Below are 21,234 nucleotides of genomic sequence, written 5' to 3'. Positions count from 1 at the left end.
TATATATATATATATATATATATATATATATATATATATATATATATATGTGTGTGTATATGTATATATATGATGTCATGACCTGCTTGATGCAGGTGATCCTGCTATTACTGATCTGACACTACTGCATGACTGTGACTTTGAATGTGAGGTTCTGCTAAGTGTAGATTACCACTGACATGGCCTGTGTGAAATGTGTTGTGATTGTTCACTTTGACTACTGACATTACTGTCTTGAGACCCAATGATAGTAGTATCATGTGATCTCCCTCCATGTGTCCTGACAGTACACTGTCCTTTTCTCCTGTAAGACTGACTCCGTCTTGACTCTGGTATGTCCTAACTACAGTTCAAATGGAGGCAGCCACTGATGCTTGGTGTACCGCCATACTACCCATCAATGTGGCAAAGGCATTATCCCATCTCTCTGCCATTTCAAAATAGTGCTGGAAATCATTACACATACTCTGGAGGACTCTGACCATTTCCAGCTGACTCTCTGTGGCAGTTCTCTGAGCATTAACTATGTCATGGCACATTTCCTTTTGGGCTGCCAATGCTTTATGTGTTTTCTGGAGTAACTGTAAGTTATTTCTGGGCCTGTTTTCCCTTTTTACATTGTAGCCTCTGAATGTGTGCTTTCATCCTCAATGTGTTCCTCTGGGTTTGGAGATACTGGTGTAAAGGTGGTGGGGTCTTCTTCTGGTACAACAGTGAATGCTATGTCAAGTTGTGTTTGAGTTTGAGTTACACTGTCATTTTCTGCAGAGTTGCTAATGTTGTGTCATAAGAGAGTTTGCCTTTAAACCTGGGGGCTTCCTGCCACCCTCAGGTTGCCTCTTAAATATAACTATGGTATCATCATCATTGGTAGCAGCAACCCTCATTCTGCTGCTGACTTCACCCAAATTTATTGGTATAGTTGGACTGTTTGATTCTGATGCTGACTCTTTATAAACATAATAAAAATAATAAAAAAAAAATAATAATAATAATGCATCAGCATATAGTCAGGTATGCTTATAAGGGGGTGAGTGGGACACATACCATGCACACTACTTTAATTTTCATTATTTGCTGGTGTAGCAGGCTCAGCCAATAATAATAAATTGTAACATGCCTAATTACATCATTCCTTGTCACCATTCAATTCTTTCTATAATTGTGTTAGTGATTTTAAACCAACCTTCATGAGCAGATGAGCATTGCTGCTGCAGACATTGGTACGATGGAACAGTGTCCACAACACCTGTAATTATTCTGTTGCACCATCTTCTGTGTCAGAGTCATCCTCACAGATAGACCAAAGGTATGCATCATCTGGTGTTAACTGAATAAGATTCAGAGCCAACCCCCACTGAAGTGGTATGGGAAATTGCATTCTGCCTGGCCTTGCTTCAAGCATGTGCTACCATATCATTCACTCTTTTCTTGCAGTGTGACAATGCTCAGCTTCTGCCTATAACTGCATTGATTTTGGCAACTATTTGACTTCAGGCCTTGTTCTTCTCAACTTATCTGGGTCCCTCTTTATCAAAAAGGAGTTTCCCATATTTCCTAAGTGCTGCAATGAGGACACAATTTTCCTCATGGCTGAAGTTACCTGTGCTTTGATCTCTTATTCTCCAAAAGTACTTTGAAAAGTACCACATGTAAAAAATGGGGGGGGGGGGGCACAGTCAAAGTGTGACAGTAATGTTTGGATGTAATCACCTCTTCAGCCATTGCCATGTTCTGCTAATGCTGCCATTTTTTACTCTCACCGTCGCTACCGAAACATCTGATTCATCACACATGCCTGTTTGTGTCCTTATCACATTAAAATCTCTGTAGTAAATTATTGCATTTATAGCAATACATGCACAATTAGTACATTACAGTTTTGTAATGATAATTTTATGTAATCACTAATCAGTTCCACTGCTGCCGTCATGAAATCCATCTTTAGAATGACAGAAATTTATCAGCCATTTGCTATATAACAAGCACAACATTCATGTAAATTAATTGCAAATGAGCCTTAAATCAACACTGAAATAGTTTTAAGTGTTTCTTATAAAATAATTTTTAAATATTTCATTATTTTAGTATATCTGCAGTATCCGAATACATGTCACCTATCACAGCTATTCGCTAATTAATACAGTGATGCTTAACTTATTCAAGGCCATTTGTACATGTTATATGCAAATTAGGCTGACTTATATGCATCTCTATTAATTGTAGTAATACGTAAACATGTCCTGAGGTATACTGGCGAATTTTGGCATTTTGGTTGTTGTGAATGTGCGTCAAACATTACATGAGCTTACTTTAAAATGACATGGATGCACTGAGGACTGTTCCAAAGTTCATAGCTATCTCAGGGTTTCTGCAGAAGTGTGCAAATGGTCTTTGACTAACCAAAATAAGAATGTCGTTAAAAAAAAATGGAGTCATCTGAATGTGAGATTTGCAGCAATCTGAACCTTAATCCCAACCAACATTGTGTGTCACACCAAAGCAAATCAAACTAATCATAAATTCATGAAAGTGAAAAATAACATATATATTGACATTTATTCCCCGCCCCAGAAAAAAAGTAGCATTTCTGCTGTACTACATGACACGTACTATTAGAGTACAAAAAGGGAGGAAACACAGAAGGGGAAGGCCATCTAATAAAGATACCTTTGAAAAAGAAACCCTTTCTGCCCCTGAGGTCAGAGACAAGAACATTGGTGTCTAAATACCTGAATTGTTTGGTCAGTCCTGTTGGAAAATTAGAGAAAAACAGTGGAACATCTGTTAATGCAATTTTGTCTGCACCCAGCGAGTATTTTCTAAAAAACACAGGTTGGTGATTGATTTGATACAGACTGTTTATTCAATAAAACTGTAAAAAAAAGGACGTTTGTCTCAAGTAGTATTGATACTCAAAACAAAATGGAACAAGCAATAAGGAGGTCGACAGCTGAGTTAAAGCTCAAACCTAATAAAGAAGTAACAAGAAGGAATGCCAGAGGGAGTGCCTCCACACAAAACCCCACTAGCTGAGAGCTGCAGGAGAAGCAGACTTCTCAAAGAAGTTGAAGTAGAAATAACTCCCACTGAGGATTTCTTTAAAAGGAGGCCCGAAGAGAAAACCCCTTCAAAGAAATGCAGCTTGAAGACATTAAAACAGGCAGACGTAAAACTTCATGAGTAGGTTAGGCGCAACCAATTTGGAGTTAATATAGAGACTCTGAAGAACTCTGCATGGAAGAGTGTTAGCTGCCAATTGACCTTTGGTTGAGCCCACATCTGCCAACTTCCTGAAGCCCAATATAACTTTGAAGTAGGACCACCAAACAAATGGATCTCAGGATCTATTGCATGTAAATTCCTTGAGCCCCAAAAGAAGTTTAGTGGAGGAAGCTGAGTCATGAACTGGAAGAGTAAAAGCTATGAGTCAACTCTAGGAAGTGGTTGAGATATTTGAGACCTCTAATAAAGTTTGATCAAGGGATCTGGAACCAGGTCCAGATGCCAAGAAGGGGCGAAAATGGTGTGAAGTGGAAACCCAAGAAGGAATGAACCAGTATGACTTAGTACGAGGATCAACGAAAATTGATACATTTGCTTTCTGTATGAAGGTAAGGGATTAGTGGAAGGCAAGGCATAGAAGTCCCCGTTTTTTCTGTTAAATAAATCTCTGCTGGGGCTGGGCTGAAATGGGTGAAAAATGCGGGCACAGGAGAGTTTTAAAGAGTCGCAGCAAAGGTCGTTGGAAGAGGGACCCCACTTGAGAAAATCTTCGTTTCAGAATCTTTCAGAGTAGCAAAAGGTAGCTCATGAGAACACGCCTCCTGCTCAACTTTGGTCCCACGCCATTTGAAGAGACTTCCCGGTTGAGGCCACCGGGTAGCTCGTTGAGATCTGTCAGGAGATCGCCACAGTCTGAGTGGATCTCGCTGCTAGGGGAACACGCGACTAGAGTAAGCTTGTTTAAACAGATATAATACCTGCTGTACATGCTTGGTGAACCTCCTGATTGCTATCGCTCCTATGAGAAGCACTACAGACATCTTGTCTGTTCGGGTTACTACTGAGCACGCTCGTGAAGTGTGTAATGCAAAGTGAACTGCTCCCAACAGCCCCCATCTCGACTGCCGATTTGAATGCCCCCCACCGCACTGTGGGATGAGGAACAACAGTTCACGCCCGGAAGAGGAGGTCACCGACGCCCTCTCCTCGAAGAGACCAGCTAGGGAGCACATCCCCCACCGAAGATGATTCCCATGCTTTGTAATCTCCATGGACCGCTATGAGTTGCGCAAAAGGACCATTGTGAAGATGTGTGATTGAAGACATCCTATGAATCTCATATGAAGTCCAGGAATTCCATTGAAAATGATGTGGACTTTCAGAAACTAACCCTGCTTTGACTTGCTGCTGGTGAAGAGGATGGCACTCTCTCAATGTCTGTTATTCTCTGTTCAAAGAAGCCTCGTGAACATGTTGACTGTTTCATCTGTTCGCCTTATGGCTATTAACCTCGTTGGGCGCTATTGTGTGCACTTTCGTTTTTGCCGAAATGTGAAAGTCATGACAAATGTAGTCGCAGTCCCCGGGCCATTAGGGAAGAAGTTGATGCTGGCCATGGTTTATGTGAAAGGTCGTCTGATATGGATGGAAGAAGATCCCGATGTCCTCAGGCAGAAGAGTCCACACCTAAGCATTGGCACCGTGGTCGCTTCTAAAGGGCAGGCTCTGATTTGAATGGACGCATTTCCCAACCTGAGGGGGCTGTGAATCCTGGAGGGCCTGGGTTCATTGCAAATGATAGTACGCAGAGCAGGTCTCTATATTGCATATCCAGTTGTCCTTTCCCCAGCCATTAGAATGACTGCATGCATCCTTTGTGGTTGCTTTGACAGACTTGTTCTAAGCATAGAATAGATTCAAAATTGGTCTCCGCAGTCCCGCTTTTCTTGGAAGAACCGAAAGACTTGTTCAATGCTGGTCTGCTGGAATTGCTGAAAAGATGAAAATGGTCAGCTTTGGAGATTTCCAAACTGAAGGAACCTCGTGAATTGCTGGTCTGAAGGGAGCTTTGATTGGTTTGGAAATGATTGAGATTTGAATGGAACATACTTCGAAAGGATGGACTGCACTCGAAATCTTGGATTAGGGACGAACATTTGGAGGGTTGAGTGACAATCTTGAATACTGCCTCCCGCTTCTGGAGGGATGGCACACACCTGGTTTTGCGCCGCATCGGCGCCGACGTCGGGTTCTATGCAGACCGACACTTTCGAACACAGACGGGCTCCTCTGCCAAAGAGGGAAATCCGCTTTTAATATGGAATCATCTGAGATTTGCCTTGGAACCACATTTCGCCCACTTTAGAGCCTTTTGGGCCGGCTCCAGATCCTCCTCTGAACGACTTTGGTCCGCGACTCTTTGGTTATCCGCCTCGCATCGAATAGCTTTTCTTCACTTGAGGTCCGCAAAAGCCTTTGGGGTACCAAACGGGAATTGCTGAAAAACGTTTTCCGGGGGTCCCCAAGAAAATGCACAGTCGCGATCTTGCATGTCGACGAAGGCTACCCTGTCTGAAAAGGGATGATCCATCTAAAGGGACGGAGTGAGGCATGGAGGAGTTAGCTGCGGTGAATTATGGCAGCGAGCTGAGGTTGCCCTGCGGGCTCTGCCTGCCGCAGGCTCTGGATCCTCCATCTACCAGCTTCTGAAAGGAGTCTCTTTTAGGAGATAGCTAAGTGTTCACAAAATTGTTTTAAATTTTGAATCTAAATCTGGCTGATGAGAATATCCGCCTCCGCATTAACAACTTCTAGACCAAGAAAAAACAAATAGCTGGTAAAACAGGCCGCTCCATTTGCCGAGCATCCTTCTTAGTGCGCCAGCTACCATCATAGACCCCACAGCTCCACAGACCTAGTGGAAACTGGCACTCAGCTGGTGCTGTTATAGTTCTCGAACCTTCCTGGGTAGGGGCACACTGAATGCAGAGTAAGTGGGCCCTCTTGGCAACCTTCAGCATGAGGCTGTGGTGGGGAAGGTGACACCCAGGAGGTGGGAGCTGGGCCAGAGCCAATGCCCTCCCTTCACATACAGATTGGGGGAACGAGAAGGGAGGTAGCCGGCCACCAGGAAGAGCAAGAGGATCTCTAGTCCCTCCAAGATAGAGACATCTTCAGAAGGGGGTTAAGGAAGTCCCTTGAATCCTTTCTAAATAGATGTCTAGAAGAAGACTGAAAGGAAATCTCGGATGCCCTCTAACCCAACCTCAGGATCCTCCCGAAATTCCTCTGTGAAAATGCATAGGCCTCCTGTCCTTTCTCTCTCAACCTAGGGGGAGGATCCGGGCTCCCCGCGGGGGAGAAGAGGGAGGATGTTTTAAGAGACATAAAAGGCACCGGCGAGGACCGGGCGACGGTTTCACTGTGAGTCGTGAACGACATAAGCCGAAGCCCCGACACCTCTTTAACCCACTGAAAGTTCCTAGCACACTCACCAACTCTTCAAAGCTATGAACCTCAGGCACAGCATAAAGAAATCTCCGCTCTGCCATGAATCCCCCTCGCACCACTAGTGAGTGGGCTGGTGAGGGGAGAGGGGCCCGTCAACTCACCAGCCACTCACCCCTTTGAAGGAGGACAGTCGGACAAGGACCAGATCTTCAAAAGAACGAAACCACCGAAAGGAAGTTCGACCCGAGATTCTTCCGACAAGAAGAAACAGTCAAAGAGAAATCGGGCCAGCCACGGATCCCCCGAAATGGGTCGGGCTCGGCTTAATGGAACAAGAATTAGCATGGCAAATGTTCAAAGGGACTCGGAGCATTTTAAATAGTGCCTCTAGACTGAGGAGTCTACTCACTACCCCTCCGTCTGGTCGTGGATCTGTCAGCCTCTATGACCTGAGGTCGGAGACTACCCCCTGGATAGAGGCGAGATCTGGAGCTCGGTTTTAAATGAACGGAGCTGAAGGAGCGGAGCCAACGGGCTGGAATATGCCTGCCCAAGTCTCATGGGATCTCGGCTGCACTGAATTCCTCCGATGGTATGAAAGCCTAATACCAGAGATCTATTTGCTCGGCTCCTGAAGACGGTACGATGAAGCAGTAGGCTCGGGCTCAGGCGGCACCACGATAGGGAGCCGAGGGTAGGCCTCGACTCTGAAGCTGGAGCCGAGGTCTTAGAAGCCTTAGAAAGTTTCCCGATGACAAATGAAGGGATTTCTTCCTGTTTATTAAACCTTCAAAGCCAGGCATGCTTTTGAAGAGTTGGAGGAGAGGGTGGCTGGAAGCCAGGGCATACAAACAAGAAGTGACCACCTGCAAGAGACATTTTATAATACACACAAGAAGTCTGACTCTTTGGAAGCTCTGAGCCACTTTTTGTATCCTTGACAGCACCAAGGCTCCAGGAACAAATCACACACACAAAATCAAGGAACACACACACACACTACAGGAACACACACACCATGCACACATAAAAGGAAATTAAAAACACATACACAGGCAAGTTAAAATAAAACTCTATACAAAACTTTGCCACACACGAAGGGCCCGGTTTTAGGGGGAAAAGAGAGTTGGGAAGAAAAAAAGAGTGGAATAAAGGGTAGCTAGGAATATATCCACTACATAAAAAACACTAATAATATAGTAATGAATAACTAAGAATAAAAAATTTAAAAACTAAAACTAACTAACTTTCGGGGTAAAAAACACACGAAAAAAAGCTGGCAAGCAAAGCGAGGCAAGGTAACTCACTAGCATTGTGGGATATAGTGGAGGGATCCGAGGGAGTGGGGGACGGGTCGAAGCTTTAGAGGCACAGCCGGACACAGGGGCGGTCGAACCATCGAACCCATCCAGCAAGAATGAAGGCGAGATAGACAACTTAACATCAAATTTTGCCAGTAGACATTATCAGTGCAATTTATTAATCATTTATTAAAATTTTTATGACACATGGAAAGAAAGGTAAGTGTTTTCCTTCAAGAAAAATCAGTATGCGACAAAGCAGTTTTGGTTACACCATACTTGTCAATATTATCAATAGGTGTTGTAATGACCATGCTAGCAGAAAGAGTTTGGTTAAGGTGATGTCATACCCTACAGGGAGTGGTTCTATCCCTGATTAAAACATCTCTGACCATACTTTCCTCATTCTTGTTCTGGCTGTTTGAAAGATGGAAACTCTTGTAAAGGCATGAGGCCATGCTCCTAGATGGTCTAATAAAGAGACCTGGATCATGCTTCACCTTTTGCATGATTTTTACCTGGAAAATACTGAGGCATGCAGAAGAAATAGCACCTGTAAAAAATCGATATCTGGCAGGAGTTAGATGACTGCTTGTCAACCCTAACAGGTATAACCTGCTCTGGCAAGCAATGCCGTCACAGATATGAAGACTTGTAGAAGCATAGGGCTGATCAGCTGGCTGAGTGGGTAGACTAGGTTGCAGTGAGAAGGCCAGAAATTTATAGTAAGTAAAACATTTGTTTTCTTAACTGATTCATATAAAAAAACAAGTTAACAAATTTGCATAAATACATGTATTTGCAGACAGATACGTGCACCTGAAAATATTATTGTGCTGCTGTTATGAAATGCATAGGAAATCATGAGCCTGTTTGTAATCATAGATGCATCTTTTGAACAAAGAGAAATATCAGTAATGAGTTAACAGATTTTAATAATTATACAAATGTCACATAAGCGTATTAAAAATGAGTTATAATAGTTCTATTAGATGAAAACAGTTTTGTGTATATAACTAAAACATTTACTTAACAAAGTTGTTTGCTCAGAAGTATTTTTAGCCACACATGCAACATGGCTGAAATCTCATATACCACACACTAGACCACATACTAGTTAGACTGCAGGTTTGGGGAGGAGGGTGGGTGTTATTATGTCAAGTGAATGGTCAGCACATACATTAGTGAGAAAATGCTGTTTTAATTCCATATTGCCTATTAAATCAGACACATTTGTGCACAAATGGAAATACAAACTTCCATACTACATATCTGTATTTGTTAAACAGAGTACAAGTAATAAGTAAGTACAACTAATAAGTATAGTAAATATGGACATTTATGAAATGCAAGTTAATAATGATATTAATCTTGACTGATTTAATTATTTTACTGTACCTTGTCTGAAGATACTAATCATATACGGACTACCAAAAATACATAAAGATATATGTCACCCACCCTTGAGACCAATTGTGTCAGGAAGTGGGTGAGTAACAGAGCCTATTTCATTATACTTACAATCGATATTGGGTGAATATCTTAAAGTAGAGTTATATTAAAGACACTAAAGATTTTTTTGCATAAATTATTTGAATGGTGTAGTAAGTGTGTTGGTTATAATTTTATTTTTATTACTCTCGATATTAGATCGTTGTTTACTGTAATTCCCATATAGTTTGGAAATAATACTGTAAGTGATTTTTTATGTGAAAATTCAAGGATGACTGGAAGAGAGATAGAAATTGTCTGTGAATTACTTGATATTGTCCTTAATAATAATATATTTTTATTTCAGGAATGTTTGTTTCATCAGAAAACTGATGTGGCAATGGGGACTTCCATGGCCAACACATATGCAAACATCGCTGTTGCAAAGTGGAAGGAAGAGTATATTTTTAGTAATGTGTATGAGCTGAGTAATAAGATTCTTTTCTATGAACATTTTGTTGATGACGTGTTTCTATTATGGGGGGACTGTCACCAATTAGAGCATTGAATATTTGAATGTGCCAAATGATTTTTTAAATTTTAGTGCTGAATATTCTGGAGAGACAATACATTATTTAGATATTAATTTAATTAAAGATGGCACCAACATTGTCACCTCCATTTACAGGAAACCTGTACAAATGAATACGTTTGTTCATTGTACAAGTATGCATGCCTCATACCTTTAAAAGTATTGTTAAGAGCCAATTTATTAGAGCTAGTAGGCTCAATACTGACAGCACTTTGTGTAGCAGTAAAACAGATGAAATGGCATCTGAATTTAAAGAGCGTGGTATGAAGATAGTTTGCTTGAGAAAGTTAAAGATACTGTTTTAGCTGGTAGAAATTCAGTTGCCAGACCCTGTTTTACAGAATCTGAAAACAGGATAGAATGTAGAATTGAAAACAGTAGATGTAATCATGTTCGATACATTACTACTTATAGCCGTAGGTTTCTCTGGCATCAAGAGTATTATTATTACAAGAAATTGGAATATTCTGACAACTGTGCCTGAAATAAGTAGGATAGTGGGAGAGAGACCAAGTTTTTCATATAAAAAGTGTTCCAGTTTAAAACAATGGCTATGTTATAAGGATGCATCTTATAATAAACCTCAGGGGAAGAATAAAGCAGGGACCTTTCCATGTCATAATTGTAAGTACTGTAATGACATAAGAAAAGTGAATGATTTTGTACATCCAATGACTAACAGGAAATTTGTATTTAACTGTTTTGCTACTTACAATAAAGTTAATATAGTTTATATGGCCACCTGTGTAAAGTGCTCAGCCCTCTATGTAGGAAAGAGCACTAGAAAGCTTAAAGATAGGATAATGAAGCATAAATCGGAGATAGATAGGGAAATGCTTAACAATGCCCTTGCAAAACACATGAAAGAAAAAGGTAGTGATCATAGGTTCCTGTTTAGGGTGATTGATCAGAAAGTAAAGAGTAGGAGGGCTGGAGATTTAAATAATGTACTTTCAACTATGTGAATATGAATGGATCTTGCCACTGGAAGTCGATTGTCCACCAGGGTATAATACAACAGTTAGTTTAAAGCCTATTCTGAAAAAGAAACAAATGTTGCTGAAATGAGATTGTGAATTTGGTTAGAAAAAATGTTATAATGTATTTTAGTTTACTGTGATTTATTTATTCTGTACTAGCAATTGCTTTCTATACTTTATATATTTTTATGCTAACTTACATTTATGCTATAGATAGAATTCTTGTTGAAATTTGTATTCCTTTCTAATTGAATGATTGAATTATTGATTTATTGGCCGTCTCACATGATTTTAGTATTTAAATATGGTCTCAGATTTTAATGCTGTATACATGCTGAAGAAGGGTTTTCCCAAACACTGCTTTGTGTTTTTTTTTGAAGAAATTTTGTAATCTACGCTCAGCATGCAGGTATTTTTGGAGTTTTTATTTTGGTTAAGTATAACAAGTGTCCAAGAGAATATTTTTATCTTACTAGTTCATAGTATGTATAAGAACACACAATAAAGAATTGAACTCATTCTACTAAAGTAAAAATAAAGAGAAAGAAGCACTCGTTTTGCAATAGTTTTCTATATCACTCATAAGGAAAATACTGTTGTAGATAAAAGAAATGCAACTGAAGACTTTACAGTTCAAGCTAATGTTTTTTAACTCAATTTTAACCTGATTACTTTGAGTAATTACAAAGAATATTTTTAGTATTGCATTCAGTATATTGCAAGTACATAACCTGAGAGATACACACATCCTTTCAAAAAGTCAAAAGGCCTTACCATTTGAGTTCATTATTAGTATGCATAAGCACTACTAATTACAGTCTTCCCAAGTACAAAAGCCCATCCCAAATCACTACTCCCATTGTATGCATAAGTACTTCCCATACACAAGTTTTACTTCAATAAAGATTTTACTGCAATATTTCAATAGTGTGTGAAAATGGTATTTAAACATTATTTTGTGGATTTATTGTGCATTTCCTGTTTTGTCTCTCCCCTGTTTTTCCTCTGTTTTTCTTATTTTGCTTATGCATTTCTTTCTCCTCTTTTGTTTTGTTTCTCCTACATGTATTTTCCTTTTTTTTCTACAGGTTCAAATCCATCAAAAGCAGATCAGGCATGTACTTCTCATGTAAAGGGACATATCACCCTCTACCCGTCCAGGGCCATCCTCACAAGGTCAGAGTGGGGATGCCCTTCTTGCAGGCACTCTTGCAAGTGGCAGCCTGGCAAATTCACAGGGATCTTCTGAGCTTGATTGAAGATGTGCTGGTAGAGGTAGTAGACAGGAGAATTCAGCCAGTCGAAGCCTGTCTTCAGCATGTAGAAGACATGTTCTACGATTTGGTGTCAACCATCACACCAATACAGGCTCCTACCCCTGCAATAGTGGGGTCCTCTACTGCAACACCATCTGGCAGTGGACATATTTGAGGATCTCTGAACTCAGATGCCAACTGGCACTCCCTCACCCCTTCTTCCCTTCTCCTTTCATATTCACCCTCATCTGCATTTCCTACCCATACTACCATCTCAAAAAAAAAATAGCATTTGAAAACAATAGGGGAGATTTATCCCACAACAAAAACATAGTGCCCATCCTCTCCCATCTCTTTCAGCACAAACCCTCTTGATGTTTCCCTTGTGTATTCCCCTCTTTGTTTTGTCCCCCATTTTTCAATCTTCCATTCTTTAATGAAACCATCAGGGTGTCCACAAAAGGATAGCCTATAAAAAATTATACCCCCCTTTTCTTTTTTAAAATATTCCTTTTAAGTTGCTGCTCAGTCTGCTGTTTTCTTAAAATGGTTTAAGCACGCTCACCTGTGATATATGAAAAAAAAAAGGTGTATCAGCTCTCACAATTTTGCAAAATTATTCACAAGTACACAATGCCAAACTTTATACAACTTACTCATTTTCAAAAAGTGGGCATGTTTTTAAAAAATACTTCACTTTTCTATATTCATCTCTGTTCATCTCAAATTACCTCATTTGCATTTCTGTGTAGTGCTGCTATTGACAGATAACCATAACTCATTTGCAAAGCCCTGGACTATGAATACCAGCTAATATTTCTCAAGATAGAGTTAGGAAGATACCAGATTTGTGAAATAAGTAACTCCATAATCCAAGACAATACTAAATATGAAGCATAAGTGAGAGCTTGAGGCAAATTGGCACCAATCACTATGTACATATTTTCCTTGTCAGTTGTGTAGTCTTCAGCTGAAAACAATAAACAGTTGCTTGTACCACTTCTGATGACTCTATGACTGCCTCAACCATACCCAGGAAGTCCTTAAAGTTACTAGTAAAACCATCACAATCTAACAAGCACTCTTTATCTTTTTTTGTTTAATTAGTCTCTCCTTAATGACATAGCAGCTGGTGAAGCCCAGCATCTTTACCATAACTGCAACTCAAAAAGTTAATTCCAAATCAAGCGAACTGCTCTCCTTAGCAAATTTAAAATGACTGTTGCAGAAATTACCAGTATTAAAAAGGTATGACAACCTTTAAATAGAAAGGGGAGAGAAACAAAATCCCTAGCTAAAGACTGTCCCATCGACTCTATTGAACAATGGAGCTGTACTGCCCAAGAAACTGGCAGCACCTTACACTACAAACCATTAATAAGCCAGTACCATTGTACTGTATCCCAAAACAGATAACTTAGGCAAAAAGACAGTTCAGACCAACCAAACCGGTGAGCTTTATGACAGCACCCAAAGCACTGCATAATTTTAACTACTTTTGTTTATACAGTTATCCTCATAATATTATTTATTTTTATTATTATTTTTTTTTATAACTAACTCAAGCAGTCACCAGTGATCAGCTTGACCAACATGACTTTCTTTTCAAGTGAATGAGGAACAATGACTTAGACAATGAATGAAAATTAAATGCCAAATTAAGAGTGGGTAAAAAGTAATGATGGACAGGATGGTGCCGATCACCTTAGTGGTCCCCTTGTCTTTGACTCCAGGGAGAAAATACTACTTAGCCACTACCTTTTATGACAGTGGCCTTAAACTGAGAAGACAACAAAACAAACACTCATTTCTTAGGGTAGAGCTTCCAACACATACTAAAAAGTGAATGAATTCTCCAATTTAATTTAAATGCAACCGTGATTTTCAGTGACATGCTCTGAATTTAGCAAAGCTTCCATCTTGCTTATTATCTCTAGTGATCCAAAGTTGTAGAATTCTCTGAAACATCAACAGGGCCTTATAAACGGTGACATTAGAAAAGGATATGAGATGGAAAACATACTTATAAGACATTCTGACAATTTCAGCATCCAGAGTAAGTATGCATTATACTGCCTGCTGGCTAATGACTAGGGGACAGACATGTAGCATTATTATTCATACTCTGGAACAAACTACCTATCTATATCAAACAAAGCTCCTCATTAACACTCTTCAAGAAAAATCTTGATGATTGGATGGGAGATAGGAAATTCACCCTGGGGATCACTTCTGTGACTCTGCTTGACAGGGGCACAGGAAAATAATTTTCTTGGGTGGCAAAAGCCAGGGTACTGTTTGGCTAGGCTTATATAGGCCCTAGGGCCAATAGCCTAGTACCTACCTATGGACCTATCTAATCCTGATCTCAGTACACTAGTCAGGTGAAAATTTGTATAATTATATTACTGTGATAATTGCAAAATTACATCTGAGGGCAACCTGAAACTCGCCCATATCATATTTAAATGAAGATATAACTGATGCAATTTTGTCAGACAGAGGCAATACAGTAAGATAAAAGGTTATGATAAAACATTCTGGAATAAAATGAATCTGAGAGAAGCCTGTTGACTGCAGACATATTCATTTGTTTCTTGACTTGGGTCATGGTACAAGTGGGTGCATTCTGACCAGCTATTGTTATATGAGTGATGACTATTAATTCTGAAAAACATGAAAGTGCCCACATTTAATGTTTTTAACTACATGTCTAAGCATATGCCCTGGAACCTGATGTCTGGTCTTCTTTTGCTCAGAATACTGGAAGATGGCATTGTGATGGGTATTTCCTGTTTGATTTATAGCTGTAGCAAGGTCCACAGGTTGTTATTGGCATTAGTTAAAACAGCTCATAGAAATTATTGGACATGAATTTAACAATATGTGGAATAATGCCTCTCTATAAACCAAACATTTAGAAAGGGGTGAAAATTAAATTGACATTAGTAACAACAATGTGAAAGACTGACACCAAAGCAATTCAATATAGTGAAAACATGCTCCATGGTACTAAAATTTAGACTGGCTTGCTCTTCAAAGATGTCATATAAAAGGCTACTAACAGGTCACTCACTCAAAGGACCTTATCCTGGTATGTCACATCAACAGAGCTTGCTGCAGACAGATGTGTCTCACATAGGTTGCCCCACCTTTGGGACAAGCTTCCTATTCATGTTAAACAAAGCACCTTGTTGGCACTATTTAAGTGTAATTTGGATGATTGGATGTGTAACTGTAAATTCACCCCAGGGGTTCTACATGTGTCCCTCTTGGACAGGGGCAATAGGTGCTGATTTTAGTGTCTGCTTGAAGCAGACACCTTTGGGAACACGGTTTGAACTTGGCTAGGCTTGTAAGGGCCCTGGGGCTGTTAGCCTAGTAACCTCCTATGATCCTATGACCCTATGGCACAGTACATAACAATATTAAAAGAAAAAAATGCTCTCTACAAATAATTTTTTAAGTTAGATTATTGATAAGAATTTTGCTGTAAAGGGTTCATATTAGTCAGTTTTATAAAAGTATGTCATGGGTATGTATCAGCCTGTAAAATGTTTATGTGAACTTACCACAAGGAAATTAATGGTCCTTCATAGCATATAGTAAGCAAACAGGAAACAAGGGGAGGTTAAACATTTTCTTAAAAATTAGCATACATTGATAAAACATCACCTATGAAGAAACTAGTTTACAATAACAGAAGAAAATAGTACAGGCATCAGTATATTTTATGTTTTAGAGAGAGGTTTACTAGCATTATCCTCCAGTACATATCAATGTAATCATAAGTGACCAGAACAGCACTTAATTTAAGTTCAGTGCAGGGGCAAACCCCAAGAAAGATAGTCTTAACAAGGAAAATTAACCCGTGAACAGCATCTGTCTACTTATTATGTTTATCAACACCTGAAGATATACTGTGTTTTATCAGTTCATCAGCACCTGAAGGTATACTGTGGTTTATGAACTTCTGATCATTCCATTTAGTATCAGTAGGACCCAATACATCGTATGACCAAGTACAGTAGATTTTTTGATTGGATACAAAACAGGAGTGTAGGTACCCAAATCAGCATTTCAGTAGAGTCAAAAACAGGTTTGTTTTAATGCTTATTGTGGGACCATTACTGTGTACTCTTCAAACTGGTATCTGATGAATCAACTTACTATAGTGTGGACCAGCATCCAATATCACATTACTTCTTAGTGCATGACAGAAGGCAATATTCTGGCGCATTCTAGCTATCTGTTTTACCCTTCAGGCTGCATCCCCAGCTCATGGTATGGCACAATTTTATAAAAAGCACAGACCTTTAAAAATTGCAATAAATCTAGGATGACCAAGGCTAAATCTGAGCCCAAAGAGCATGGCACAATGCCTACATCATTAACACTGAGAAGTAGGCATCTAAAGCAAAAGGCAAAAATAAAAAAAATGTTTCTCCAGCTATACTTCAAAAGATAGATTACCAGACTGCAATACACCTCACCACTTCGTTAGCTATTTAAGTTCATTTCATAAATACTGAAATTGATTAATAATATAAAAGAAACATTTTACATATACTATTTTAAAACAGGATAGTTTTCTTACAAATAAAGTAAATGTTGCATGAAAGAAAGACATTCTGTGTACATACATATAAACATGTATGAACCTTAACAATACGGGAAGAACAATAAAAAACTATAGCTACCCAGAAACGCTGCGTTGTCGGGTCCTCTGCCAGCTCCATTTCCTCACATAACCATACAGTTTCACATTGTTTTCTAGGACAACTACATGTCATGGTTGGATGCGGAGTAATCAGCTTAGATTCCAATTGTATCATGTCCACATTACTCTGTTCCTTTGTATTTGACAGTGCAAGACATTGCTACAAACATTATAAATAGGATTTCTCTCAAATAATTTACTTTTTCACACTCTTCTGCTCTGTACTTTTATACAAGGTGCAAGCTCTCAGCAACAGGAATTTAAACCCATCTCAAGTCCTGAACTAAGCATGCATCCTTTTGGAGTCAGTCAATTAAAATTGCAGTATCCATCACAGACCCGATTAAGACCTACAAATGGAGTGGCTATCAGAGTAGAATGCAAAGAAAAAAATCTAACTTCAAGACAAAGATTCTTAGTGACATGAGATCTTGCAGCTAGTTAACCACATGTACTCCACTGTCACATAAGCCATGAGTAGTTTAGCAGGTAAGTATCAGAATATATAGTGTACAATTACTGTATTCAGCAGAGACAGACAGGTATTTGCATCATGCATGACAATTAATTCAGTCTGGGCTGGGAAATGCATACTAAAGTTCTGGCCCTCTATATAAAATTTTGCACAATTATATCTGCAAAAAGTAAAATTGACTGTCTTCTACAAATGTTATTATCATGATTTTTAAACTAAACATAAGTTACAACATTTGAGTATTGCAGTAAAAAAAAATTATGATGTAGAAACCTGCATACAGAATGCATTTTTGCCTTTTGCAGTTAAAACTTCTGAGGCAATTTGTGCACCGTGGTAACATAATGTGGTAGAATATGATTGTGTAATAAATAAAGAATATATTAAATGTTGTAGACTATATACAAAAAGCAGCATACACATTAAGCTTCATTTGCATACATTGTTTTAAAGCTGCAGTTTATGTACAGTGATGTGAGCATCCATTATACTTGGTATACTGTATAATACAGATGCTAAGTGAAAATTTAGTCGAGGCAGGATGATTGACAGTTAACAGGGTGATGGATGTTAACAGATGTTGAGCACGCAATAATGCCCAAGAAAGGTGTTTGTTATCATGGAAATAACGCACGCCCAAGGGTATTCTGAGGCCCAACGCAGCAGGTGGAGGGTTTCTACTCCCCTAGAAGGGAGTTATTTCCACAATAGCACACACCCTGGTGGGCTATCTGAAAAATTGTCTTGTATTAGTTTTTTTTAAATATGATACACATATTTTTATATATTGTTGGTGTAAAGTAGTCCATGTGTCTAATGAATCAGACTTACTTTAGTATATTTATCTTTGCTGGAGGAAATATTTTACTTCCGAAATATAAGCTATATAAATATTTAAAGTCTAGACACACACACACACACACACACACACACACACACACACACACACACACACACACACACACACACACACACACACACACACATAGTCAGAAGAACAAACATACAGACTTGCACACATACACATAAAACACACACAGACATACACACATATTCAAAAACACAGTCCAACATACACACACATATACATGGATGTAAATACACACACACACACATATCACTTAATAGTTACTTTGTTCTGTATGAATGCAGCTTTAGAATTCTCATTCCGCAAATGAATGTTTAAAAATAAATATAATGCAATCATTACCAATGTTCATCCCACCTCCTATTTACTGTCCATTGTTTCTGTTGCCCAGTGATTCTTCACTTAACAACCTGCAGTAAGCCGCTCATTGGCTGATTTTTACTGCTGCATTTTTAATGTTACACAAAAATAAAATGTGAGACATTAGTGTGCTTAGTATTTAGATTCGTGTGCATCCTTTAGTAGGCAGCAGTTATCCATATTTGACAGTATAGCATGACAGGATAGTACTACTGTAACTAACATTTGCAAATAAACCAGTCCATCCATTGTGTCTTCCAGTAGTTCTTAATACAGATATTGAACAGCGTTAAGTGAGTTTTCAACCTGAACTGAATATTTAGAATAATCTTTTCTGACAGGGTGCCTGTTGCAGTCAGAACTGTCGCTCTCACTCACACTTTCACTCTCGCACATGCTTGTACGCACTCGCACACACACACACACACACACACACACACACACACACACACACACACACACACACACACACACACACACACACACACACACACACACACACAGGCTTTGCTGTTTTTACTTTGTTTTTCTTTGTTTTATGCTCACTAAACAGCAAAGTGCTGTTTAGTGAGTGTAAAACATGATAGCTGTCTGGATTTCAATTGTTCAAGCTTCATGGCAGTGCAATATGCTGCTCTAAAGTGACAGACTTGTTTTGCAGCGGACATTACCCATACATTAACAACCTGTTAGAAAATGTTCATTTTCCAACCAAGGTTTAATGTATAAGAGATGCTAACATAAATACATATTTGTTGATAACGGTCATTAACTATATACTTTATAGTCAGATGTGGAAGAGTTTTATACAGTTAGCAAAAACAAGACCAGGAACTGACTGTAATTTAGACCATCTTTTTATCATGAAGTCTATCATCAAATTAAATAAAACACAATAAGCCTCCAGGCCAACTAGATATGGGCTCAACAATGTTCGTATGAATATGCAGTGGAAGTGAAGAAAAGAGATTAGACCTGGTGGATAGAGTGCCTGAAGTACTATGGACAGAAATGTATAATATTTTAAATACAAAGATTAAGAAAGCAAAATGGCTCTCTATGGAGGCTTTAAAAGTGGCTGAATAAAGAAGGAGAATAAAAGGCAATGGAGACAGGAATAATATGTCAAGCTGAGTGTAGTTTCAGAGAATTTCAAGGGGAGTTAAGGAAGCAAATTAAAATGAGCAGTGCAAAAACAGGAAGAAGATGACAGAATGAGAAAAACAAGATATTTTAAGAAGAGCAAGTGATATTAAGAGAAACGTAGTTAAAAAAGGAATGACACTAAATAAAGGTAAGAAGGTACTGGCAAAAACAGAACATATTAAGAAGAGGTAATGTGAATATAAAGAAGAACAACATAAGAATGACTCTAACACCACTGATATATATAATAGCATGTTCTTTGATTTAGAACCAGATATCCTAGATAGTGAAATAAAATAGCCTCTAGAAAGCCTTGCTAATAACAAGACTGCAGGAAGTGATAGAATTCCAGCTCAATTGTTTCAGCTTGTGAAAAATAATGTTAACATAGTGTTGCTCATAATCTGACTACAAATAAACAAACATAACAGTGACCATTGGACTGGAAAAGGTAATTTTATATTCTAATACTGAAACAACGAAATGCTGTATTGTGAAATTACTTTTAATCACTCAAACCATGTTTGCAACAACCTACTCTGGTTAATGGTTGTTGTGAAATACTGTCAGTACATTTTTAAGTATAAATTTATTTAGCTGATAATGCCATTTGCTGATATGTTGTGTAGGAAACAACATTTATGCAATTTTGATTTCCAAGCTGAAAATTTCTCATGATTTGTTTCTAAGATGTAATGAGCATTATGTACAGAAGTAAAATAATATTTTGCTTTGGCATTTTGACAGGAGTAAAGAAACTTTGTCCTGTTAACACAGAGTGAGCTACCACATTTGATTTCACTACATTCAGAGCAACTAACATTAGTTTTGTTATTAGTACATTACATTAATACATATATCCAGAAGTACATTCAGTTGATTCCTGACTGACTTATATATGGTAAACTATAATTAATGGAAAAAGGTTTATTTCTTGAATTCCCTTAAGTTAAATTACACAACTTAATTTTATTTTATAATAATCATCATATTTTCATTTTGTGAATGTTGCAGAAAGCTAAACATAGTAACATTTGCAGTGGGTGCAAAGACAAAATATGCTCTAGCAAATAAAAAAATCAGCATGACAGGCTTTAATCTAAAATAATTTTGCTATAGTTACACAAACATGATCTGTATTGGCTGTGAGGTGTCCGTAAATAAAGTAACATTGAATTGTGTCACTATCCATTCATCCTTCTCACTTTTTCATCTAATTTCTGTAGCTAGCACGAACTGCTGACTTACCATATTAGAGCTGGTCTGATACTACAGTTTATGTGGAAAATGGAAAACATTATTGTTTGTCCATCCATCCATCCATCCATCCATCCATCCATCCATCCATCCATCCATCCATCCAGCCATCGTTTTCTGCTAATAAGAGTCATGGCAGCTGTTTATTGAATGAATAAACAGAATCAGTCCCATAGGAACTTTGAGGCGTGCACATAAGAAGAAAACTGTAATGGAAGCAATTTCCATAATCTTGGAGATGTGAAATAAATCCAGACTAATATATTAAGTTTAATGATATAACAATGATGTGCCATTTTGGAAATTAAATCAATTGTTTGTCTCATTGTCTGTTAGGTCTGAGGTGCAAACCCTTCAGCTTTGTGTCTTATACCTCACCAGCAATATGTGCA

This window comes from Protopterus annectens, chromosome 6.part0, assembly GCF_019279795.1.
Source record: "Protopterus annectens isolate FY-2018-M chromosome 6.part0, PAN1.0, whole genome shotgun sequence".
NCBI classification, from domain to species: domain Eukaryota; kingdom Metazoa; phylum Chordata; order Ceratodontiformes; family Protopteridae; genus Protopterus; species Protopterus annectens.
The sequence above is the reverse complement of the archived record's forward strand: the minus strand, read 5'-3'. Positions refer to the sequence as shown.